Genomic DNA, 26,444 nt, shown 5'->3' with positions numbered 1-26,444 from the left:
TAGTGCAATCTCCCCATGCCCAAGGAAAATCCTTTATAGACAAGATATTAGGACTACAGCTCATTTAGTCTTGAACATAATTTTTAGATAAAGTATTCTATATTATATCCTATATAATTATGTACAAAATATATACCAAAAAACCAGGTCTGATAGCTAGACAAAAGCACAATACTTAAAGACATTAAAGAGCACATACAAAAACTTATCTAGATGTTAAGTACATGGACAAACAGAGCCCCCTATTTAACCTGCAAATTAGTTTTTGCCTCCTCAAACAGCACAGAAGGAATAGTGCGGAGAATAAAGCACTCTTACCAAATGACGTATGCCCCAGAAACTTTTTCAACAACAACAAAGGTTTCACAAGAAAATCTGCAAAAGAAAAAAACAGTCATTTTACAATGACAAATACCCTATCAAGTTAAACCACTTCTGTTATCCCATTAAGTCTTTTTCTCTCCCAAGTTTGAATGCCGTGGCTATCCTCTATTTCTTCTTCATTGTTAGTTACTATGTGGACTGTTTCATCTACCACATATTTTAGAACTACACTGAATGGGTCCAAAGAAGCCAAAACAGGACTGCAGACTGTAGAATACTATAAAACTGAACTTTCCAGGACATAAGATAGATACCATCTAAAAGTTTCTCTCAATAAAGCATCATTTCTGAAGGCTTCTCGGGTAAACCTCTGTCACTAGAGGAAAAAGCAGTAGTCTTTAAAAAGCTAAGAACGGGGCCAAGGAGATGTACAGCAGGTAAGCCACTGACTTGGCATAAGGTTGACCCAGGTTCAATACCTGGTATTCCATATAGTCAGTCAAAATCGTATTTCCATAACCTCCAGAAACTTAACTGAGTAAGAACCATGTAAGGGATGCTAAACACTCAACAGTAAATAAATGCTTCATCATTTTATAATAAGTGTTTTACTGAATACATATTACAATTTTTTTGCCATTTTTTTGTACTATAGTAAGATTATCAAATATTTTTAATTATATCATAGGGCATGGTTACAGCTCATTGGTAAAATTCCTATATGCAAGAGTGTGGTTCACTATATGCCAAAGAACAATCAGGGGGTAGTCAGTTTGAGATACCAGCTGCTAAAACAGTATGTACAATTTCCAATGCTCTGCAACCAAATATGCGTAGGCACCATAGCTAAAGAATAAAAAAAAACTCATGAATATATATGCAAGCACCACAATCAAGTGTGAAATCTCCAGTGATCAACCAAATATGTATGATTCCTGATCATTCCAACAAAATTTATATAAGAGGTACATTATCTATGAATCATACTATAGGATTAAAAGAACATCTTGGGGCTAGCGAGTAGGGTGCTTGCGCTGCACACAGCCAACCAGGTCTCAGCACAGAACCAGGAATAAGCTTTGAGCACAGTTGACTATGGGCCAAAACTCAATAAATAAAGAAGTTTTGGGATTGGTGTGGTAGTATAGCAGGTAGGTGTTTACATTACTCATGGCCGACCTGGTTCAATTCCTGGCATTCCATTTGGTCCCCCAAGCACCGCCAGGAGTAATTCCTGAGTGCAAAGCCAGGAGTAACCCCTGATATTTGCCAGGCATGACCCAAAAAAGCCAAAAAAAATTTTTTTAAATTATGGTCAAATGATGAATTTTAAAAAAGATGAATCAAACACCACACTCAACAAGAAAAGTTAAGTATGGCATCAATACTTAATAAGGGCAACAGCTCTTATTTTTAATAACTACAAACTACTTGATTATAAACAGGTGTATCATTGTGAAACACTGCCAACAATTTTTTTAATTATTCACACCCATCTGACCACCCAGCGACCTCTAGTGGTCAAGAGATGGTGCCAGAGAGAATTCCAACCCCTATCTGTCAGGAAACAGAAGTGAGCCTGAAAGAAAGCTCCTCTTCTGTTGCCACAAGCAACATTCCCACAACACATCCCAGGCATCCAGTTATGTATATCTCACAGAATAAAAGCAGTTATGTTGGTGTGACCTTGGATGTTTGGAAAAGTAGGATGTAAGATGATTAAATCCAAGGAATTACCTAATGTGTCCAACTATATGGGATTCTTAAACATATTAAGTACTAATAATCTGCCAAAGAGTGGGATAAGAGAAAAATTATCTTATGGTCATCCTTAAATTCCATCTCCAAGAGAGGATGAATGAATCTTTTAGGAATTATCTGAAATGTGAGGCAAAATTCTAACAATTGTGCACTCATACAATGGAGATATATACATATATATATATATACACATATATAATAGAAAACTCTAAATTAAATAAATCAATTAGTATCTCTAGTATCACTGTATTACTGTCATCCCATTGCTCATCGATTTGCTCGAGCGGGCACCAGTTACGTCTCCATTGTGAGGTTTGTTGTTACTATTTTTGGCATATCCAATACGCCACGGGTAGCTTGCCAGGCCCTGCCATGAGGCCAGATACTCTCGGTAGCTTGCTGGGCTCTCTGAGAGGGGCAGAGGAATCAAACCCGGGTCGGCTGCGTGCAAGGCAAACGCCCTACCCGCTGTGCTATCACTTCAGCCATAGTATATCTAGTAAATAATTTAATATTGGTTATAACAGCTTCACTGGCGAGGGAAACCCACAACAAAATCCCTCTCTGAAAGATATAAAGTAATGAACTAAGAGGAATGAGGGGCCTGAGGCCAAGAACAAATGAATACCTACATGGAATATTTCATCTATACACCATCTACCACACCTGCTTCAACATGGGCAAAGAAACACAAACTGGACCATTTTTGTACCCAAAGAACCCAAAACTACAGAAACTAACCTGATTGAACCCAATGCTTTAGGAAAAAGACACTTAAGAGACCAGGTCTCCTAAAATGTACAAGGAAAGTCCTAAAGCAGCACATTTTGGGTCTAGGACATTTTATTTTTAAAGAACAATGGATATTAAAAAAAAAAAAAAAGTCTAGGGGCTGGAGAGATAGTACAGGAGTTAAGGTACCAAATGTGTACCCCCATCACTGCCAGCAGTAATGCCTGAGCTAGGCCTGGCCCAAAAGCCCAAAGTTATTTTTGAAAAACTTAAAACAATAACCACATAATTTAAAGAGGCAGCACTAATAACCTTTTAAATTAATTTTAAGCAAAATTTTGTTTTGGGAAGTAAAAACTATTCTTTTGGGCTGTATGTTTTATATTAAGAAAGATTCCCAGCAAGGCTTGAGTGTGAAGACAATGTAAAGTAATTCAGACATTACATAATAAGAGAGGGTTTTAAACTGCCATTATCTGGGTTAGGTTTTTCAGTCTCATAACGGTTCTTCACTTATGACCAAAAACTTCTCAGATGATACAATCTTCCCAAACTAGAATTCTGTGGTATGTTGGATAGGATTATCCCAGAGATGATTTAATCACAAAAACTAATTGAAACTCAGAAATTTACCAACTGAGTCATACTAATGTGGATGGTCTATACCCCATGAGTGGGAATCCAAATCTTAGCTTTCTTTTCCAAAGCTTTTGTTTCTGAAGTCAGTTGTATATAAAAACACAAATAAGAATAGTTTTTCTTAAATCACTATTTATCTTTATTAAGTACATGGTGATGGTGGTTCATATATTTGACAAATATTTCGGGGTCATAGGCTCTGCTCTAGGTACTAGGAATGCAGCATAAATAAAATTAAGCACCTACATTTACAGAACTGAAGTTTTGTTTTTGTTTTTGTTTTTTTTTTGCTTTTTGGGTCACACCCGGCGATGCACAGGGGTCACTCCTGGCTCATGCACTCAGGAATCACCCCTGGCGGTGCTCAGGGGACCATATGGGATGCTGGGATTCGAACCCAGGTCGGCCGCGTGCAAGGCAAACGCCCTACCCGCTGTGCTATCACTCCAGCCCCAAGAACTGAAGTTTTAGTGTAAACTAATATTCTAAAAGGTCTGAACAGCATCAGGATGATTTATCTTTCCTTATTAGTATCATGCTGTGGAAAAGTTTAAAAAATTGCAGTAAATGTAAAAATGTAAAACACATCCATGTTTTAGCTGGATGTGAATTACAATCCCCAAAAAAATTTAAATAAAAGAATATTACTTGTCTTTCTACAGCTTTTGAATGCACTAAGTCTGTAAGTTCTAGGGGATCTAGACACAAATTCATGATCAGTGTACTCTCTTCCTCTGCCAGCTGCAAGACATAGATAAGGAGTTATAAGTTTATCATTTCCTAAGCAAAACCCAACTATCTTCTCCTTAAATAAGAAAAGTCCAGTATGTTGTCAGAGACCATTAGCTAAACTCCATATTATCATCATAGTTCTGTACCACAGACCCTTTCACTACTGTCTCTTGAATCAACACTTACAATAATGTTCACCATAACAAGTAAAAGCTGTTTCAGTACCTAATGAGGAACAGATCCTACATAATTTTGTAATTTCATTAAATGGTACATTCTTTAGTGATATATACATGTGGGAGGGGGGATGGTAATGTGCATGCATCTAGAAGTGAAAGAAAAAAGAGAGGAGGGGCTAGAGCGATAGCACAGCGGGTAGGGCGTTTGCCTTGCACACGGCCGACCCGGGTTCGATTCCCAGCATCCCATATGGTCCCCTGAGCACCACCAGGAGTGATTCCTGAGTGCAGAGTCAGAGTAACTCCTGAGCATTTGCCAGGTGTGACCCAAAAGGCAAAAAAAAAAAAGAAAAGAAAGGAAAAGAAAAGAAAAGAAAAGAAAAGAAAAGAAAAGAAAAGAAAAGAAAAGAAAAGAAAAGAAAAGAAAAGAAAAGAAAAGAAAAGAAAAGAAAAAGGAGAGGAGTGTGTCCATTGCATGTAAGAACAGCGGGTGGAGCAGGAGAGAAAAGGGAGTGTGTGTCCAGTGTGCCACATTTGCTGAATGTGGTCTGGCGGGCTCTGCTGCTTGAGGCTGGCAGCTATGCTGTCTATAATCCCAAAACTACACTTTCTGGTCCTACTACAGCTAGGGGTGTGTGAGCACACAAAAATGGGTGCCACTCCTGGAGAGGAACACTAAAAAGACATATATGATCACTGTGCCAGGAAGTGCAATCTCTGGCAAGCACTTGTGCGAGCACAGCAGCAAGCACAATCATACTTTGTGTGTCTCAAGAGCAGGAACTACAGCATGCACATGTGCAAACACAAAGTGCAAATCTCAGTGAGCATTATGGCCAAATGTGTGAGTACTGTCAAGTGTGTGTGCAACCTGATGTGCAGTCCCTAGTAAATTCAGCGATTTGAATAATACTTGCATTGCATACTATAACATATCCCTTATTTCTAGAAATTGTTATGACACTCAGGCTAATTTTCAGCCTCTTAATTCTCTATGTCACTGTCATCCCGTTGCTCATCGATCTGTTCGAGCAAGCACCAGTAACGTCTCTCATTGAGAGGCTTATTGATACTGTTTTTGGCATACCCGATATGCCACGGGTAGCTTGCCAGGCTCTGCCGTGCAGGCGCGATACTCTCGGTAGCTTGCCAGGCTCTCCGAGAGCGGCGGAGGAATCGAACACGGGTCGGCCGCATGAAAGGCAAATGCCCTACAGGTGTGCTATCGCTCCAGCCCACTTAATTCTCTATATTCTTTGTATCTAAAGTCATTCAAAGGTAGGTCAGTCTAACCAGGGCCACATTTTAATGGTATCCAGCACTTCCCTCACCAAGTGATAAACCTCTTTTCTCAAGGTTCCCCCAACACTACAGACCTCCCAATTCTAACCACTTTTATTAGCCCAGACTACAAAAAGTGTCAGCTCTCCTCTGTGCATCAAGCTAGTACCTCCTATTCCAAACGCCCTACGCAATCATCAGCTCCCCCCCCCCCATATCCTGTTATATCTTCTTTCTTAATATACTATCATAAACCCAGTAAACCCAGTAGAGGTCAAAATCTTCAAGGCTCACATCACTTGACGATCCAATTACAAAATCAGAAAGCAATCCCACTGTTCTCATTGAAATGCTCAATTTCCACTTTTTTATTCTAGATGAGTGTTACCATCATTTAGTCTAACAAACTGGTTCTCAAACATTTGTTGTTTTATTTATTCAAAACTTAATTACCTAAGAAAGAACAACCACAACTACACCTGAACTTAAATCAAAACTGTCTCCACGTGAACATTGGTGGAGGAGAATGGACACTGGTGGAGGGATGTAAACCAAATACAAACATGAAAATTCGTAAGTTTGTAACTGTACCCCATGGTGATTTACTAATAAAAATTTAAAAAAAAAAAAACTTTTTCCACGTATGAGACCCGGAGTTTGATCCAAGGCATGAGGGGTGGGAGAGGATTATTTCTAGTCAGTTAACATCACCTGGAATATCCTATACCATCAGTGACAGTTTCACTACAATGTTTCTGGTTTGAAAATGTATACGCATCTTGCACCAGTCATCCATATTAAGATGCTTTTTAAATTTTCAAGCATAAGTTTCTCTTACCATTTGAATGAATCTCATGTAGCCTTTAATTATAGGTTTGAAAATATTTTACTATGAATGCTTCTCTGTAGAATTCACTGTTCACTTTCAATACAGCTCCACTTCATTATGCCATGTGTCATTAAACTTATATTTCTATCTGCTCTATTAGACTCACCATTTCCTATATAGGTTATTTTCCTATTTAATATTTGGATTCAAGTGCCTTACACTATAGGTTATTGAGAAATATAATATAGCTTTTTAGGAGAAAGCAGAGATCTGGAACGTAAATTATTTTGAATATAAACTGTAGATCTGAAACTTACTTTTACCACTTTGAGAAGTTAACATCTTAAAAGTGGAGACATATGAATATAACATCAATTGCACTAATTATCTCCAAATCAACAGTCACTGATAAACTTTAATGAGTAAGAAATATGCTCAGTTGGTATCTACTGAATTAAAAAAAAAAACATATAAATGACAATCTGGGTCTTCCATTTACTATTCACAGAATAAATGTTTTGAGCACATCCATGTGTATTTAAAATCCCAATTTTCTTGTTAACATAAATGCAACGTTTTTACATATCTTCATGTTGAACAAAGCTTTAGGACTGAAAGGTTTAAAAGTTTTCATTATTCAATTAAACTTTCAAAATCCCTAGTAAGAAAGAAATATGATTTTGGTAAAACAAAAATCTCTGTCACAGGCACTTGAAACTAAAAGAAATCACTCAACTGGTAAGCCAACCAAAACTAACCATTATCTCTATACATTTTCAGTTAATTCTCAAGGGACCACCACAGTATGTGGCAAGATGAAATACATTCACATTACTCTTCCTTCCCAGTACATTCTATCTTCATTCCAAATACATTGCCACCGTGTATGTTATTTCCCATAACCAGATTGGCCTTTTCTCTACTAACCAGATCCCCAGAGCTCTTCTGGCATTCCAAGTATTCTAATTACCACTATGCTTTGTTTTATTTTGATTTAAGGGTCACACCTTTGATCTGTCCCCTTATGTGGTGAAATGCTGTCTGTTAATCATTTGCATTCTTTTTTGTTTAGAATCAGAATGAAGTTATATTTCAAATATCTAAGCAGATAAACTCATCCATCATCCATTGTTTAATAAGTATTTTTAAACCACAATTACAGAAAGCTGTACTATGAATTTTTATTCTCACTTAATTTGACATAGGTTAAATTCTTTCATGTGTACTTTAGTGTACATCTGAAATCTTTTTACACAATCTGGGTATGACAGAGGTCCACAAAATCCTGTTTTTAAGTCTTTAAATGGTATAAATTGGGCCAGAGTGATAGTACAATGGGTAGGGCATTTGCCATGCACACAGCTGACTGGGTTCAACCCCCAAGCCCACTAGGAGTAACGCCTGAACCAAAGCCAGGCCCACCCAGGGACGTCAGCTGTGAGTTCAAATAGTGGGTGCTTTGGGTGCATTTCGTGGCCAAGAACTATCTCTCAAGGCCAGCTTTTGGGGATGGAGAGACAAAGGAATGGGGGAATGAAGGCATGGGGCCCCAGGCTGGTTAAGTAATCAGTGACCAGTGACCGTTTATTTCATCCTTACAGCATAGTTACGCAGAAATCACAAAGGAGTGGGGGGGTACACGAAGGTGGGGTTGAACATTATCATAACAATACACAGACGTAAAGTCCCTCCTTCAGGGAAAGTTCTCATAAAAGATTAACTCAAGGACAAAATCTCATCTGGGATTCAGCACTCTAGATTACTAGGAGATCTACCTAAGGGCAGAATTCCATCTAAGGGTATACTGCTTTCCCCTTTCCTTGACCAGTATCCTTTTAACAATCATATTAAATTTACTTCTTACTAATATTTCTAGTCATTTTGTATAAACACAGTTAAGAGAATTACTAAGCTTAAACATAGTGGCTTTTGCTGGGGACATCTCGCTATTATATATCCCAGACTACAGACCTCAGGACAGGTTAGTCTTTCCTAACCCCAGCAGGGTCCTTAATTCAGTTACTTCTTTTTGGGTCATGACAGAGTTTGTTCCATGACTGTGCTCTTAACTTATTATACTTCTTAAGGTGCTTATCTTGCCCCTTTTCAATGTCTGGGTAGCTTACTGCTTGCCCTGGGTCCATCCAAGTCCCTCACTGGGATCCTCCTTTTGGGGGTGTTAGGAAGTAAGGATAACTGAGGCTTGAGTCAAGAAAATATGATGGATGCCCAGGAGTAAATATGATTCAGAGTCAATTAACTCCCGTGTTACAAAAGCATAGCATCAACTGTCTTCCTGTGTCTATACAAAAAGGACATTGTTAAACCATGCCAAGGACATAAAGGAAAGAGGAAAGCAGTATAGGATTACAAGTTCCCAATGGTGTGTGCCTCAGAATCATTGTGATGGGAATAACTCAATACCTAAGCTCCCTGCAGTGTGTGTGTGTGTGTGTGTGTGTGTGTGTGTGTGTGTGTTAAAACTGAGGGGCTTGAGGGGAGATAACACACCTGAGCACCGCCACGTGTGGCCCAAGAACCAAAAGAGAGATGTAAATATTGGCAATGCAGTGATGCTAAATTGTCTAGTCCACCTGCCTTTTATTGGTAGTGTTATCTAGGAAAGAGGTTAGTAAGGCTTATGTGACCTGTCAGAATAAAAATGGTACATGATTTAAACGTTCAAAAACACTCTGTACATTAGAGGTACATTTATTTTATTGCCTAAATAACCATGTTTTAACAGACCTTTTCAAAACATGATGATACTGGGGCTGGAGCAACAGCAGAGCGGGTAGGGCATTTGCCTTGCACACGGCCCGACCCGGGTTCGATTCCCAGCATCCCATATGGTCCCCTGAGCACCGCCAGGACTAATTACTGAGGGCATGAACCAGGAGTAACCCCTGTGCACTGCCGGGTGTGACCCAATAAAGCAAAAATAAATAAATAAATAAATAAATAAAACACACCTTTAAAAAAATGATGAAACCATTTAAATAATTATGAGAACCTGAGGGAGGATTAACCACTGAAAATGATAACATATTTTTGCTTTTAAGTGTAATGTAAAGTTGATGCTCTAAGAAAATATTCCATGTCTACCAGCTGCTTGCAAGCACTTCCAGATTTAAAGGTATCAAAAAGGAAATCAAGATGGATATGCTCCACATCTTGAACTTTTTCCAAAAAAAAATTTAGGCAGCAAAAAGACAAAATAATTAGAAATAATACTTTTTTAAAGTAGTGTTTAGGATGGCTTCTCAGTAATGTAGAAATAGGCTGCAAACTGCTATTAGACATTTATTTTCATATGGTTTTCCACATTTAAAAATAAATCAAGTCTGTAATGCTTAAGATAAACTCTCCCTAAGAGTTTGATTCCATCAACACTATACTGTAGTAATTATGAATCTTAATAATGGGAGGTGTTTTGGGTCTGGGGGTAAAGCTCAAAGATAGAATACCTGTGTGTGAGGACCTAAGTTTAATTTCCTGCATTACAAAAATAATTTTTTGAAATATTTAGTTCCTGATGAATGCCTCATCTTTAGAAAGAAAGGGGGCAAGTTATTTGTTCATATGTACACAGTCAACTTCACCAAAATTCTTTAGTTATCCAATTAATCTTAAATGATTACTATCTAAAAAGGAGACAGGAAGATCTTTTTTAACTATATACAAATTAAAATATTGAATTAACAAGTAGCAATAGAATCTTGGACTTAAATCAATGTGTGATTTTAATGTGTGGTGTTGTATTCAGTTCAGAACAAGATTTTTAAGTCTGTGATATGAAATTTCTTCCCATAATTGGATAGAACCTTTCATCTATTTACTATGAGAGGTCTGTTGTTTGCAACATTATGCAGATGTAAGTATGACAAATTCTGAAATGCAAAAATAACTTAAATTTTGGAAGCCACTTCACTTATCTGTTCATTATGGTCCGGGAGCAGATTTACAAATACCTAGAGTAAAACATTGTAAAATATAATTCTACTTTGTCAGGGAGGGGGGCAATAATTAAGCCACATCATCATCATCATCATCATCATCCCGTTGATCATCAATTTTCTCGAGTGGTTTCAGTAACGTCTCCATTCGTCCTAGCCCTGAGATTTTAGAAGCCTCTTTTTACTTGTCCTTCCCAACGGTGCCCCATTGGAGGCTCTTTCAGGGTCAGGTGGATGAGACACATTATTGTTACTGGTTTTGGCATATGAATACGTTACAGGGAGTTTGCTAGGCTCTCCCATGTGGACAGGAAACTCTCAGTAGCTTGCCAGATTTTCCAATATAAAATAATATTAAATATTAAATAATATTAAATAATATATGTTAAAACTTCCTGAAGTAGTCAGGCATTTATTAACAACTGTAGTACTTCTGCAATCACACAAACAGAAATAATGGTAACTATATAATGTTGATTTTACATAAACTGGGGGGGGTGTTTTGAAAAGGTAACAAGTATACAAGTATTGCTTCAAAATAAGGATATGAAGCATAAAAGTGATAGTAAGATCTAATTTTCTGATGTTGTCAGCGATCAAACACAGGGCCTCACACGTGTGAAGCATATACTCTATGTTCAACCTCTGAGCCACAATTTTGTTTTCCTACTATATTTTTCAAAGAACTGATTTAGCATAGGTTTTCTTTAGTTTCATTCTGCCATAAAATTAGAGGTTCTCCTTGGTATTTATCACTCATTGTGTCAAGTACCCTTTGTCACTTGTTCGTAAATGATTACATTTTTAAATGGTTTTTATTGAATGAAACTTACAAAGACATGAGTGGAGAGGAAGAAAAATACAGGTTCAAGAGAGAACATGGGATTCTCCAAAGTGGAAAAAGCAAAGAGAGACAGGTGATCAGGGAGAACACAGACTTGAAAAGCAAGCAAAGAGATACAGAGAGATACATGCTCAAGCAAGAACACAGGCTTGAAGAGAATCCAAGACTATACTCCTTATAACGTCTTCTAAAATCACCTCTGAATTTAATGAGCTTACTCCCTATTTCACCATCCGTAGCCTAAGAATATTACACTGTACAGAGTCCAAACCTAACCCCTTTATAAGCCCATTTTTCTATCTCCTATCTCCTCTTTCCTTCCCACTTACCATCACACTAAATAAACCACTAGCAATAAATATGACCTTCTAATCTGGTTTTCATCATTTAGCAATATGACATTTGATCCCTTAAGAAAGTGCCAAGCAAGTCCATTAAAAGCATTCCTTCCGTTAAAATGTGGACTGACAGGCCAGAGAGATAGTACAGAGACTACGGCACTAGTCTGCACACAGCTGACCTGGCACAACATACAGTCCCCTAAACATCACTAGGGCACAGAGCCAGGAGATAAGACCTCAACAGAGCTGGGTGTAACCCAAAAGCAAAAACAAGTATAAAAAAGAGGACTGGGGATAGTTTTGTAATACAGCACTTGTCTTGCATGTGCAAGGTTCTACAAATCAAACCCGGGCACCATAAGGAAAAACAAAACAAAAAATAAATAGAACTATATCCACTGCTAGGGCCGAGGCTGTGGTTCGAGCACTAAGAGCATAATCTTGTGTGTGTGATGCTTGCACCAGTACTGCAAAGCTCAGTGTTCATAGCCCTCATAGGCCCTGATCACTGCTAGGTTCAAAGAAGACAACAGGGAGAGAGAATCTACTGCTTACCTCTGTTCCAGACCTATTCCCACATCATAAGACATTACTTGAGAGACAAACTGTCTTTCAAAGCTTTGGTTTATTATTTCTCTTTAATGCTTTCACAAAATGTTTGGATCAACTGTCCCTAGATAGTTTTACTTGACTAAGGTCTAATACCTAAAATCCATGTATAAAAATGAAAAAAATAATTGAATATGGGAACACTGGTGGAGGGAAGCTGACACTGGTGGTGGGATTGGAGTTGAAATACTGTATGCCTGAAACTCCATTGTCTATAAATTTGTAAATCAGTTCTTTAAATTTAAAAAAACTAAAAAATAAAAAAAATTTAAAAAACTAAAAATAAAAATAAACTGGATGCAATTAAAAACATTTTTGCTTTTTAACTATGGTAAAATAGAAGTTTGACTATTTAAGGGTTTTATCCAACGGACTTAGCCATTTCCAAAACTTTTTCATCATCCCAAACTTCCTCTTTAAGGTTAAATAATACTTCATTGTATTTTTATTATATTTTCAGCATGAATGGATATTTAGTTTTTTCTACCTTTCTGTCTATAGTGAACAGTGGTGCTATGAACGCTGGTATGAATATCTGTCAGCAACTCTGATTCATTTTTCTTTTGGGTATATGTTGGAGTGAAACTGTTGGTCATATGGTAGGTAACTATTTTCAATTTTTAAGAAAACACCACATTGGATTTCATGGTAGCTATATAGATTGATTTCTTCACATCCTCACCACCAATTTTGTACTTAAAAAACGAAATAGAATTTCAAATTGGTCTGAAGTACTATATAGTTCATGGTTTGATTTGCATTTTCTTAATAATGATGGTGAGTATTTTCTCATGTACTTGCTACAATATATATATAACCTCTTTGAAGAAACTACCATTCCTTTGCCCCTTTATGTATTTTTGTTTGGGAGCCCTACATGGCAGTGCTCAAGGCTTACTCCTGGCTCTGCACTCAGGGATCACTCCTGGCGGGCTGAGGGGACCATGTAGGGTGCACCAGGGATCAAACCCAGGTTGGCAGAATGCAACGTAAATGCCTTACCCACTGTACTATCTATCTGGTCCCCTTTGCCCATTTTTCAGTTTATCTTTCTTTAACTGTTAGGTCGGTTTCTTGTATGTTCTGGTTATTAATCCTTTATCAAGTATGATTTGCAAATATCTTCTCCCTTTTTGGGGGGGAAGCTGCCTTTTTTAGTCTCTTGACAGTGTACTCTGATACACACAATGTAACTTTAATAAATATTAAGGGGATGGGGAGTAAGTACAGGGTCAGGGGTGCGTGCATTCCATGAGCAGGACCCCAGTTCAATCCCCAGCACAATCTGCCCCCCAACCCTGAGCACCTCTGGGTATAGGCCTGGAGGTCTCCCAAGCACTGCCAGAGTGGCCCTCGTTGGTTCCAGGCACCAAAGGGCCAGAGAAGCACTGGGCCCTAAAGTCCTTGTATTGAACCATCACTGAAAGTGGCACCTTAGGAGCCCCTAGACCCAAAATTCAATTTTTTTTAATCTCTTGCCATTTTATGTTATAAGAAACTAGACTATTCTCCAGATGCTAGTTTGACTTAATGTAAAATTACTCAGACAGGGGGTGGAGCGATAGCACAATGGGTAGGGTGTTTGCCTTGCATGCGGCTGACCCGGGTTCAATTCCCAGCATCCCAAATGGTATCCAGGAGTAATTCCTGAGTGCAGAGCCAAGAGTAACTCCTGAGCATCGCCAGGTGTGAACAAAAAGCAAAAAAGAAAATTACTCAATGTTATTTTTTTCCTTTATCTTTTTAAATATATTTTTAGCTCAGATAATTTTAAAAGCACAATATCAAGCTCTCAAGTTACCCATTTATAAAATGGCAATTTGTCCTGTTTACGGTGTTTAAACAATTGGAAACAAACTGGTATGCAATACAATAAATTATAAGGCCCTTTTAAGCATGAAAATGGATATGATCATATTGTCCAAATTAGTCTACTCTTCACAACAAGAGCAAGGGGGAAATCAAATGGAACCTTACCTAAATCATGGCCATCCCTAGGTGTGCCGAGGCAGGGGAGTGGGGGGCAGGGGTTACCACAGAAAATTTACAAGGGCTCTTTAACGTGGTTTTAACTTTTTCATAAACTGACATCTAGTGACCCACACATGACTATTTGAGGTCATTCATAATTTCAACACTGCTTCACAAAGCATCTCTTTCAATAATAACAGTGTTCTAGCAGTTGCTATGATAAAAAAAAAATCAAGGATCATTTAAAAATCAATCTGAAATAGAATGCAGAAGTAGGATGTCTCATCTGATTCCAAAGTGGGAGTTGGCGGCATCCAACAAGCACTCATATGAATTAAAACATTTTCTTTCAAATTATATGTAACAACTTTTCAGCTAAACTATTGGGAAATAAATACTTTAAGTTGTTTGGACCTAACCACTTAATAAATGGAAATTTCAGGTATTACTTTTGGCCTGGGGCTGTGATGGAAAATATCACTGAGACACTAAGAAGAGATTCTGAACTGAGTATCATGAGCCAGAATAAGTACAACAGACTTACACCAATGTCAAAAAAAAAATGCAAAACTAAATACCTGACACACGGTACCCAAATTTCCAATCCACAAGGTTCCTAAACTGCCTGCTGGAGTTTTACCTTCAATGTAAACTATTCCAGTATACTGACAAAAAAGTCTCCTCTTGCCACTTATTTATATAAACTCGAATTGTTTTTATCACCAGCAATCATGAATACTGAATAACAAAATCAGGTAATTCATATATTCAGTCTAATTTCTAATGGAAATCGTAACTGAAAAATATATCAGGTTTTCTTAAAAACCAAAAGAATCAGGACAGTACTGTAACAGAACTACAAATCAATCCATTTACTATTTCTTGTATCAAACACAAAATACTTTATTTGGGGGGCGCGGTGTGACGGGGACGTACTTGTCGGTGGAGTGTGAGGGAGACCCATACCCAGTGATGCTCAGGGGTCCCCCTCCTGGCTTTGTGCTCAAGAATTACTCCTGATGGTGCCGGGGACCACATAGGATGCTGGGGGTCAAGTGCAGTCAGCTGCATGCAAGAGAAACACCTATCCACTGTACGATCTCTTTAGCTCCAAAACACAAAATGCTTATTAGATATTGAATTCTCATGTAAATTTTTGTTTTAAGATATATTATCTCTTAGACAAAACACTCATCAAATAGATTTGTCATGATATGATAATACGAACTATATCATATTCTTTAATCAAATAGATTTGTCATGATATGATAATACGAACTATATCATATTCTTTGTTCATACTAACACCATAAGGTAGATGCTAATATAACTTTAAATAACCTAAATATTATACTCAAAAGTTACAAAACTAGATGGAGTCTGGAGAGATACAAAAGGAGTTAAGGCACTTGCCTTGCATGCAGCCAATCCCAGTTCAATCACCAGCACCTCCAGAAATTACCCTGAGCATAGAACCATGAGTTAAGTCTGAACACCACTGCATATCATCCAAAAACAAACACTTGAGTAAGACATTCTATTTTTTATTTTAAAATATCATCAAATATTTCCTTAATTCACTGCCATAAATAGTGAATCACTGATTTACAGAAGTCTCCCTTTATTATCAAAGACAGCGGCAATTTCAGCATAAGTACAATTTAAAGCTCAATCACTGTAACTGATTACTGAAATTAAAATCTGTTAGGATGTACAAGTAAACATTTCCAAGTATGAGGGGGGAAAATCAGAAATATACCAACTGAAAAATAACAATTACAACTTTTATGTCCAATGACAGCTTATATAGATCCTCTGCAAATAAAATAACAAAGAAAAGTAACTAATGAGCTGTCTAATTACAATTTTAGTTGTAATAAAGTACTATGCTTTGGTCACACCAGCTGAAAATTCTAATAAACTTCAACATCACTGTGTGTCACTTCACTACAATTTTGTTTCTCTAGATACCAATATGTATTTTCATCCCTTGTGTTCCTTTCTCTTCTCTTTATAAAAAAGTTGGATTTGAGGCTGGAGAGAAAGTAGAGCATGCAGGGGGTTTGCAGTGAACCTGAGTTTAATTCCCCAAATATATGGAAAGTAAGCATAGCATCTCTTAAATCATAGGCCAAAAATGAACTTTAAAATGTTTTGGGGCCGCAGGCTGGAGAGATAGTACAGCAGGTAGGGTGTTTGCCCTGCATGCGGCCTCCCAGGTTCAATCCCTGAGCACAGCCAGGTGTAGCACTGTCGTCTCATTGTTCATCAATTTGCTCGAGTGGGCACCAGTAACATCTCCATTGTGAGACTTGTTGTTAGTTTTTGGCATATTGAATACAGCACAGGTAGCTTGCCAGGCTCTGCCGTGTGGGTGGGATACTTTCAGTACCTTGCTGGGCTCTCTGAGAGGGTTTTCACAGACAATACGATTTTATTCATTTGAATAAGAAAAAGAGAGGAGGGGCCAGAGTGATAGTACAGTGGGTAGGGCGTTTGTCTTGCACGTGGCCTACCCGGGTCGACCCAGGATTGATCCCTGGCATTCCATATGGTCCCCCAATCAATGCCAAGTGTGATTCCTGAGTACCGAGCCAGCCAGGTATATACAAAAAAAAAAAAAAAAAAGCAAGTTGAGTAGAATATGAAAACTGGGTAATTTCCCAAGGTAAGTGATTAATGCACTGCAAAGTAACATAATTACTGTCCTACTGAGGTTATTTTTTAATAAACAATAGCATTAAAACCATCAACATTTTGAGGTATTAAAAAGATTTAGAAGAAGCATTTATAAAATATCCTCAGCTGAACATTACTTTCTAACCACTTTTTTAAGACCTCTCCTTTTCAGGGACCATAGTTAAAGTACAGTAGGAGCACACTTGCCTTGCCCATCACCAACCTGAGTTTGATCCACAGCATCACATATTGTCCCCCAACCCTTCCAGGAGTAAGCCTTGAGCACCACTGGGTCTGACCCAAAAATCCAAAATAATAAAAATTAAAAATCTCTCAATTTCAGCAGTGACATAATCTCATCTAATGGGAAAAAGTCAGGAAATCAAATTTTCCATTAAACTCCCAAGCTCAACATCCTCAAAGCTGGCATCTATTACAGAAAGAACACTCCAAGGCAGGAAGGAAATCTACTTGCCCTGCATTACTGGGCAGTAAGTCTGTGTTGTTATGGGCACCAGCACAATCAAGCAAAAATATAAGTGCAAGGAGGCAAAGGGCTGACTGGCTAAGACAATTTGGTCCATCTATCTGATCAGTGTATTAATGAGAAATGAGACTACAACTACCTAAAAGTTCCCAAGTATATTCAAATAATCAAATGATGTGGTTAATATCACAAAAGTAGCAAGCAAGTTAGGAATTTTTTTATTCTCCAACTATAATAGCAGTTCAAATAAATTGTAGACAAGAGATCAGAAAGAGATGCTATCCAAGAATTTCAAAATGGATAGTTTTTTTCTCCATTTCTAAGCTTTTCCTCACACTGGATGGGGCTGGAGAAGTTAGAAAAAGAAATTATCCAACCACAGAGTATGTAAGAAACACAAATGCTTTTGCTACTTCCCATAGACTGTTTTATTTCTATTTTTTTATCTCTTAGGCCAAGTGGAGATTATGATTTTCCCTTTCACTACAGTATCTCAGTTTCTGTTGTTGTAACAAAATCTTCAAGGATGATATATTAGTGTTTAAGAAGTTAAAATGTACACTAGCATTTAAACTAGCATGAGAGTTTTTAGACATTCTTAGGGTCAGTCTGATCTTGCCTCAAAATCTATGTTAGGCACTTATTCCTTGTGTATGTAATTTGAAGCAGGTCTTTTTTTCTTTCCCATGCTTCTGCTATCAACAATATCTATGTTACTAAAAGGAATTACATTAAAGATTTAATACACCAAAACACTAAGAAGTGCACACAGCTCTTAGTAATTACACATTACCTACCACCAGTGCCCTGTGTTAACAACTATTGCACATTCTCTCTATGTATGTTTCTTCTGTTCTCAAAAAATATATGTAATTACCTCCCCTGAGCAAACATCTTCACAGGTTTATTAGAGAATAAAATGGACATTTAAAAGCCTTTAAAAGGACTTCCTTAGGGGCTGGAGCCAGAGTACAGTAGGTAGGGCACTTGCCTTATAGGGAACTGACCCGGGTTCAATCCCCAGCACCCCTCAAGTACCTCCAGAGTCATCCTTGAGCTAGGAGTACGCCCTGAGTACTGCCAGCTGTGATCCCTGACCCTGGACTAAGCCCTGAGCACTGCCAGGTGTGGCAAAAATAATAATAAAATTAAATTAATTTTTAAAATATGAGGGCAGACACTTCAACATAATGTTAAATGATTACTATTATGCAGTTTAAGCCCAACAGTACTACACATGTCTCAAGGCCTGTAGTTCAATCCACCAGAACCACAAATACGTAAAAATAAAATGCAAATCAACAATAAAACTCCAGAAGTTACACATGTAACTTCTTGGGCTCCAGACTAATAAGATAAATTAAGAAAGACCAACATTTTCTTAAAGTTACTAGAGTATGGTTAAAAGCTTATTTAGTCAGATGATACTATTAATGTCCTAAGTTTACTTTTCCACAAATGTTTCACTTTCATAGATATACTTTAATCACAAATAAAATGCAAAAAAAAATGCGTACTATCACAGGGAGAACAGCAGTAAAATAAGGTTTATAAAAGCACAACTTCATTATACTGTGATGCAGCATAACTGAAAACGCTCTGTTGGCTTAGCAGTACTTTTTATATGCAAAGATTACAATACATAGACTCAAGTCTGACTAATAACCTATCAGTTCAAAAACTATGTGAAGATTCTTTGATATAGTATACCTAAATACAAGAACCTAATTAAATTCAAGAAAAAATGAATCATCAGAATTTAGCAAGGCACAATTTAATTCTCAAAATTGTACGTATCTTAACCATGAGTAAAAACAAGTTACACTTGTATTCAGTTAAGAAGCTTAACAGGAAAAAAAAAATTAAAAAAAATTAAAAAAAAAAAAAAAGAAGCTTAACAGGGGCCTGAGTGATAGCACAGCAAGCAGGGCGCTTGCCTTGCCCAGGGCCAACCCATATTCTATTCCTAGAAGAGCCAAGTGTGGTCCAAGAACAAAAACCTAAAATCAATTATACTGGCACTCAGACTTACAGCAAGGTCCCTAAAATCTTGGTAAACATTATTACATTTCTGAAAGGTTTTTTTTTAAGAGAATAATTTCAACCAAAGTAATAGTTCAGTGTATACAGCGCTCAACCTGCATATGGCTAACCTGAGTTCGATCCTTGGCACCATGTACAGTTCCCCAAGCCCACTAGGAGTGATCCCTGAGGATAGAGCCAGAAATAAGCTCTGCGCAAAGCCTGGTGTGGTCAAAATAAAGAAATAGAAATTGAAAAGGGAATATTATAAAACTTTGAACATAAAATGTGTAAAGAGATCAAGGTACATGCAATGAATAAAGTTTCTGAGGCTAGAGCTCATGCACTGAATGCAGGAGGCTGGAATTAAGCACTGCATTGTCCCCGGAGCATCAAGTAAGGAATATTGCCTGATCACTGGCAGGTATGTCCCAAAATTTTTTTAGCTGTCTTAGAAGTTTGCACTAATAGGGATATCCTAATAAAACTAACATTTATTTATGAAAGATCTAAAAGCAAATTTATAAGTCTCCCCCAAAACTAACATTCACTATCTTTGTCTTATGAGTACAAAAAATTGATTTTTAGGGCCAGAAAGAACACTCAAAGAGCTGGTTGATACACATACCTGGGTTTCAATCCCACAAGCAGCCCCTAAACACTGAGCCAGAAGCAGCCTTGGAAGGGGCCAAAAAAAAAAAAACGAAAGAAAGAAAGAAAACTAATCTTTAAGGACAGAGTTTTGGCAACAGTTATAATTCAGAAAACTGCATTAATTCAAAACAATGTCAGCATATGCAAGACAAAATAAACCAAAATAAGTGTGTGCAATGGTAAACAGCACCATAAAATTAACATTTAAGAGGCAAGTATGGAAACAGATAGGGGTAGATCAGCTACTGTTATCTTCCTTCCACTGGGCTGTATCTTATTTCAGAGATTCAAGTACTGTTAACCTTGCTGTGTCAGTATTTCCACTGCACAATTTAAAACATTTTTTAAATTAAACTTAAGTGTATCTGCCAAGTCACCTTTCAGAAACCACTTTCAACTCTTAAGAAAATTTAGACTTTTTTAGCCAACTAATACAAGTTTATTATTTTCTCAATATACTCTCATAAAAAAAACCTTATGAATATAGTAACTACACAACTATATTCAGAGGTCCACATAATTCTGAAAATAAGCATTTAAATTTTCAAGAAGCAAAATTCATCTACAGCTAAAATCAGAGGTTTGCAGTAGTTAGAGAAATGTGACTGCAAAGGGGGATTAGGAAGAGCCTTGGGGATATGGCTCAGAGTGCCTGGCTTCCATGCATGAGGCTGAGAATCAGAATCCCCACAAAATCCGAGGGTGCAATTCTGACAGGACTGCAGTTTGTATGGAATCCCCAGCTCCACAATGAAGTGTATGCTCTCCGGTTCACCACAATCAAGTGTGTGCAACCACCACAACTAAACAAGAGGGTACAAACAGGGAAGGAAAAGGGAAGGGGAGGAAGGCTCTAGGAACCAAGAGGTTTGAGTAATCTTAATTAAGCTTAGAAGAAAAAAATCCATAACACAAAAATAAACCACAAAAGGGATGACATTAGCAATCTTTATTGCAGTAACGGAAATATTCCATATCTTAGATGGGGTGAAAATTTTATTTACAGAGCTATACATCTGTAAAATTATACTAGGCAGGAAAAAAAAACACTATAAATTATGTACTTTTTCTTTCTTTTGGGGGCCATTTTTTCCTTTTGCACTGATCACAGCAAAACTCCTGACTCTGCCCTGACGGATCACGCCTAGCAGGCTCAGGGAAAATGATATGGGATGCGAGGACTGAACCTGGGTCGGCTGCGTGCAAGGCAAATGTTGTATCCTCTGGAATATCACTCCAGATTATATCTTAACTTAAAAAATTATATTTTAACGTAAAAATACACATAATTTAGCCTTTGGAAAGTTACTGGAATCCAAATGCCAAGGGGGCGGTAGGAGGGTGGAGAATCACTTAACATAAATTAAAAGGCTATTTGCATGGAAGGCTATCTAGGTACTTGATAGCCAGAATCACTTGGTCCTTACCTACTGTATGTTCCACATATTAATTCCATCCCTTTAGTCACTTACCATAAACACATTTCCACCAAAATAAAGATCTTTGTGGGCAAGAGAGTTAGTATGGTGGATAAGGTGCTTGACTTGCAAATGTTCGACCTGGGTTTGATCTCCAGTACCACATGCACCATCTACAGTCTCCCAAGGACAGAGCCAGGATAAGTTCTAAGTACAGCCTCTGTGTGTGTGTGTCCCACATGTTGTGGGAGTGGGAAGGGGGATATTTTTAAGAAGTATTTTTAAAAGGCTTAATAGCAGAAATGGGTCACTTAATTAGCACAATATGCAGTGATCTAATAATTTTTTAGCTAATAAAGATTTCATAACTGATTAAAATTTAAAAGTACCTAAATATTAGTAATTTTGAAACACAGGCAAATACGATGTACAAATAAAGTCATCAGTACCCTAATAAAATTAGAATTAGATATATATGTGTTAAATCATTACAGTGAAATGAGTTTAATCTAGAAAGATGTTTCCCAGATTAAAACCAAGATAGAGGGGCTGGAGCAATAGTACAATGGGATAACACACTTGTCTTGCACAAAGCTGAGCTGGGTTCGATCCCAGCACCCTATATAATACCAGAGCCCCATCAGGAGTGATCCCTGAGCAGAGCCAGGAGTAAGCCCTGAGCATCACCAGGTGTGGCAAAAAGTAATAATAATAATAATAATCTAGAAACATCTTACTATGATTTGGTATTTACAACTTTTTACTGTTCTATGACAATTTAACTTCTTCGATAAGTAAATGTCTTCCCCACCCAGCTTTTGCTTTCAATGCATATATAAAAAAAAAAAAAATTTGAACAGTTTAAATCCCAGCTTCTTAAAACTGTGAGTTACAACCCCATTAACTCTATGTGGAGGTCAGGGGGTGTCACCAAAAAAATCTTAAAAATTTTGTTTTGAAATAAATTTATGATTCATTAACAGAAAACATTTGAATTGCATACTTTTCTTAGGTGTTTTTTTTTTTAGGGGGCCACACCCAGGACTTACTCCTGGCTCTGCTCTCAAGGATCACACCTGGCAGTTGCTCTGGGAACCATACGGGGTACCAAGGATGGAACTCCAGCCTTACCAGATGTACTATCTCACTGGTCCCTGTATATCTATTTTATATAGCTGTGGAATTTCTCAGGTGAAAAGTCACAAAAAACTTAAGACATCCTGGTTTAAAACCCTTCAGCAAATTTATCAGTGAGAATCCAATGCTAGACAGAGCCTAGTTTACATTTTAAGAATGTTCACTCTTCATATTAAGAGTAAAACGTTGGGTGAGGGATGTAGCTCAGTGGTAGAGTACATGCTACACATGTTTGAAGCCCTGCTTTCAATCCCCACCCCCCAAAAAAAAATTAAAATATACCATGCTAAAGAATTAAGAGGTAAGATATACAGAAAATCTTTTACCCTGAGAGAGAAAAAAGAAAAAAGGCAGTAAACTCAAAATTAGGAGTCTTAATTAATGCTCCAGTGACTAATAGCAAAGCAATTTGGTCATATGATGTTTTCCCAAAACATTAAAAGCGGCAACTTCCAAGGCCAGAGAGATAGTACAGCAGGCTGGGCTCTTGTCTTGCATGCAGCAAGACTGGTTCAATCTCTGGCACCCCATATAATCCCCTAAGCACTGCAGGAGTGACCCTGAGCACAGAGCCAATAGTAACCTCTGAGTATCGCCAGGTGTGGTCTGAAAAACAAACAAAAAACCTACAATTCTAGATTTTCACTTGATACTAAAAAATCTCTTCCAAGAAGGAAGAAGATAATAAATAAGAATATAATATCTTTTCTTTGGATTCTTAAAGGAAAATAATATTGTGTGCTTCTATGCTAAAAATCCATAATCAATAGCCCCTTTTCTTTTTTCAGTTAAAATTTCCTTTACTAGAGAGAGAGAGTATAGGGATTAAGGTGTTTGTCTTGTGGCAGACTCCAGTTCCAACTCCAGCAATGCATATGGTCCCAGGAGTGACCCCTGAACAGAGTCAGGTGTCGCCCCTGAGCACTGCTGAATGTGAACCAAACCCCCGGCCCCAAAATTCCCTTTTCCCTTAACATATGATGACATTTTATGTTCCCTTTAATAATCAAAAATTTGTGGAAAATTGTGGAAAAATCCCCAGTGTACTAAAAGAAGGCAGAACACTATCTTAATCACTCAGAATATTTTATTCATTTGGTTAAAAAATATACATATATACGTAATTAAAACTCCTATTGCTATTCTTTTCTTATACAAGCTACATACACAAGTCAGAAACCATGCCATTATATTCACCACTGCCACCTACAGGGCCTAGGGCTTAACAGTGCCTACGAAATAGTGACATCTGGTGAATACTGTATCAATAAACGTAAGTAGAATCCTATTTTTTGAAAAAAAAAAAAAAGGCAAAGAAAAAAATAATATATATATATATATTTCAAGGCAGAGGGAAAGCTTTCAGAGAGCTTTCAGAGAGCTCAGAACCTACCAAAATGAGAAACTTTTTTTTTTTTTGCTTTTTGGGTCACACCCAGCGATGCACAGGGGTCACTCCTGGCTCTGCACCCAGGAATTACCCCTGGTGGTGCTCAGGGGACCATATGGGATGCTGGGAATTGAACCCGGACGCCCTACCCACTGTGCTATTACTCCAGCCCCCAAAATGAGAAACTTTTAAATTTGAAATTAACAAGAGGGGCTGGAGAGATAGTATAGCAGGTAAGGCACTTGCCTTACAAGAGGCCAAGCCAAGTTCAATCCTCAGCATCCTATATGGTCCCTCAAGTACCAACAGGAGTGATCTCTGAGGGCAGAGCCTGTAGTCCTAAGCACCACTGGGTTTTCCCCCTCAAGAAAAATTAAACTATTATTATGCTCTGATTTGATTGTATCTTTGCTCTTTACTTAGCATGCTGATAATCTCTAAAGATAATTTCCACACTGTGTAGGTATAAATGGCTGGAAAAGAATATGGGCCCAAGGACCAGAGATAGTACAAGGAAAGTGCTTGCCTTCCGCACAGACAACATAGGTTCAGTCTCCATAGTCCATAGCCAATATAGTCCCCCAAGCACTTGAAGCAATCCCTAAGTGAGTTAAAAGCCGGTAGCAAGCCCTGAGCACAGCAGGTGTATTCCCCGCCACCTCCCAAAAAATACAGATACGGTCTATATCATAATCACCTTAAGCAAAAACCACTGCAAGTGGGAGATTCTGTTTCTGTTGTCCTTGTTCAGTTTGGGGTCTACACCAAGAGGTGGCCCAGGGGTTTCTGATTCCATGACGTGTTCTGGGAATCAAGCCAGTGCTAGCAATCCTGTATTGGTAAGGTCCTGGGTTCAAATCCCAATAGCACCAAAATAAATAACTTGGGCCAGGAAGTATAAGGGGCTTGCTTGCCTTGCACTCAGCCAACCCTGGCTCAATCCCCAGAACAGTTCCTGAACACCAATAGGAGTGACCCCCTGAACACCACAGGGGAAGGGGTCAGAGGTTAGTAAATAAACCTAGGAAACAGCAATAATCCTCCAGATATACTCTAAGGACCAATGACATAATTTAACAGTGAGGCACTTGAATTATAAGGCCTTGAGTTCAATCCCCAGCTTTGCTCCCAAAAAGGGGGGGGAAATTTTAATTTTTAAAAATAAGAACAGAGAGCCAGAGAGAGAACCAGTAGGGTATTTGTCTTGCACAGTTAATCTGAGTCCAATCCCCTATCCTCTGGCCCCACCAGGAGAGATTCCTGAGCACAGAGGTAGGACTAAGCCCTGAGTACTGCTGGGTGTGAACCAAAAATTAAAAAAACTAATAGAGTCAAAATAAAGGCCAGAGAGATAGTACAAGTTGGGCACTTGCCTTGCATGCAGCTAACCAACCAGATTCAATCCCTGGCACCAGACATGGTCCCCCAAGTCCATCAGACCCAGAGGTAAGTCCTAGCACAGCCAGGTAAAACCCAAAAGCCCAAAATAAAAAATCAAATCAGGGGCTGGAGCGATAGCACAGCGGGTAGGGCGTTTGCCTTGCACGCGGCCGATCCGAGTTCGAATCCCAGCATCCCATATGGTCCCCTGAGCACCGCCAGGGGTAATTCCTGAGTGCAGAGCCAGGAGTAACCCCTGTGCATCGCCAGGTGTGACCCAAAAAGCAAAAAAAAAAAAAAAAAATCAGAAACATTAAATTAATTAATTAATTAATTAATAAGAGAATTGAATACGAAAATGTCCTACAGAGGAGAAACAGGTATAAGGTCAATTTATTAAGTTTATACACATAATAGTTAAGCAAAAAGCAACCTTATTTTAAAAATTCACCTAGTGGGGCTGGAGTGATAGCACAGCGGGCAGGGCGTTTGCCTTGCACGCGGCCGACCCCGGTTCGATTCCCAGCATCCCATATGATCCCCTGAGCACCGCCAGGAGTAATTTCTGAGTGCAGATCCAGGAGTAACCCCTGTGCAATGCCAGGTGTGACCCCCAAAAAAGAGCAAAAAAAAAAAAAAAGTAAATAATAAAATAAAAATTCACCTAGTGACAGCACAAATCTAAAAATTAAAATATAACATAAGACTCATAATGTTGATGATCATAATGCTGATGGTCACCAAAGCAATGGAAAAATTCTTACAACCTTCAGGGAACTAAATGTCTCTGAAAAAATGCTTTCTTCTTTAAAAGGTATCTTCTAAGTGGAAATGAATCTGAAATATCTGAACATATCTACGTTTTAAATTACTGTATTTCGGGGCTGGAGCGATAGCACAGCGGGTAGGGCATTTGCCTTGCACGCGGCAGACCCAGGTTCGAATCCCAGCATCCCATATGGTCCCCTGAGCACCGCCAGGGGTGATTCCTGAGTGCATGAGCCAGGAGTGACCCCTGTGCATCGCCGGGTGTGACCCAAAAAGCAAAAAAAAAAAAAAAAAAAAATTAAATTACTGTA

The 26,444-nt window shown here is 38.1% G+C and overlaps 1 protein-coding gene across 6 annotated transcripts in view; it reads right to left on the bottom strand.

The window, feature by feature from the left end:
* Window positions 1-26,444, bottom strand: part of MTMR3 (myotubularin related protein 3) — a 129,365-nt gene that overhangs the window by 72,688 nt on the left and 30,233 nt on the right. For 5 of the 6 annotated variants that reach the window (XM_055146838.1, XM_055146836.1, XM_055146839.1 and 2 more), the window contains exon 2: window positions 319-375. The exons of the other annotated variant lie outside the window; for it this stretch is intronic. The gene's annotated coding sequence lies outside the window, so the exon portion shown is untranslated. The remainder of the gene's footprint in view (window positions 1-318; window positions 376-26,444) is intronic. 6 annotated transcript variants of the gene reach the window in all.

This window comes from Sorex araneus, chromosome 9, assembly GCF_027595985.1.
Source record: "Sorex araneus isolate mSorAra2 chromosome 9, mSorAra2.pri, whole genome shotgun sequence".
In the NCBI taxonomy this organism is placed as follows: domain Eukaryota; kingdom Metazoa; phylum Chordata; class Mammalia; order Eulipotyphla; family Soricidae; genus Sorex; species Sorex araneus.
This window is presented reverse-complemented; position numbering and strand designations above follow the sequence as displayed.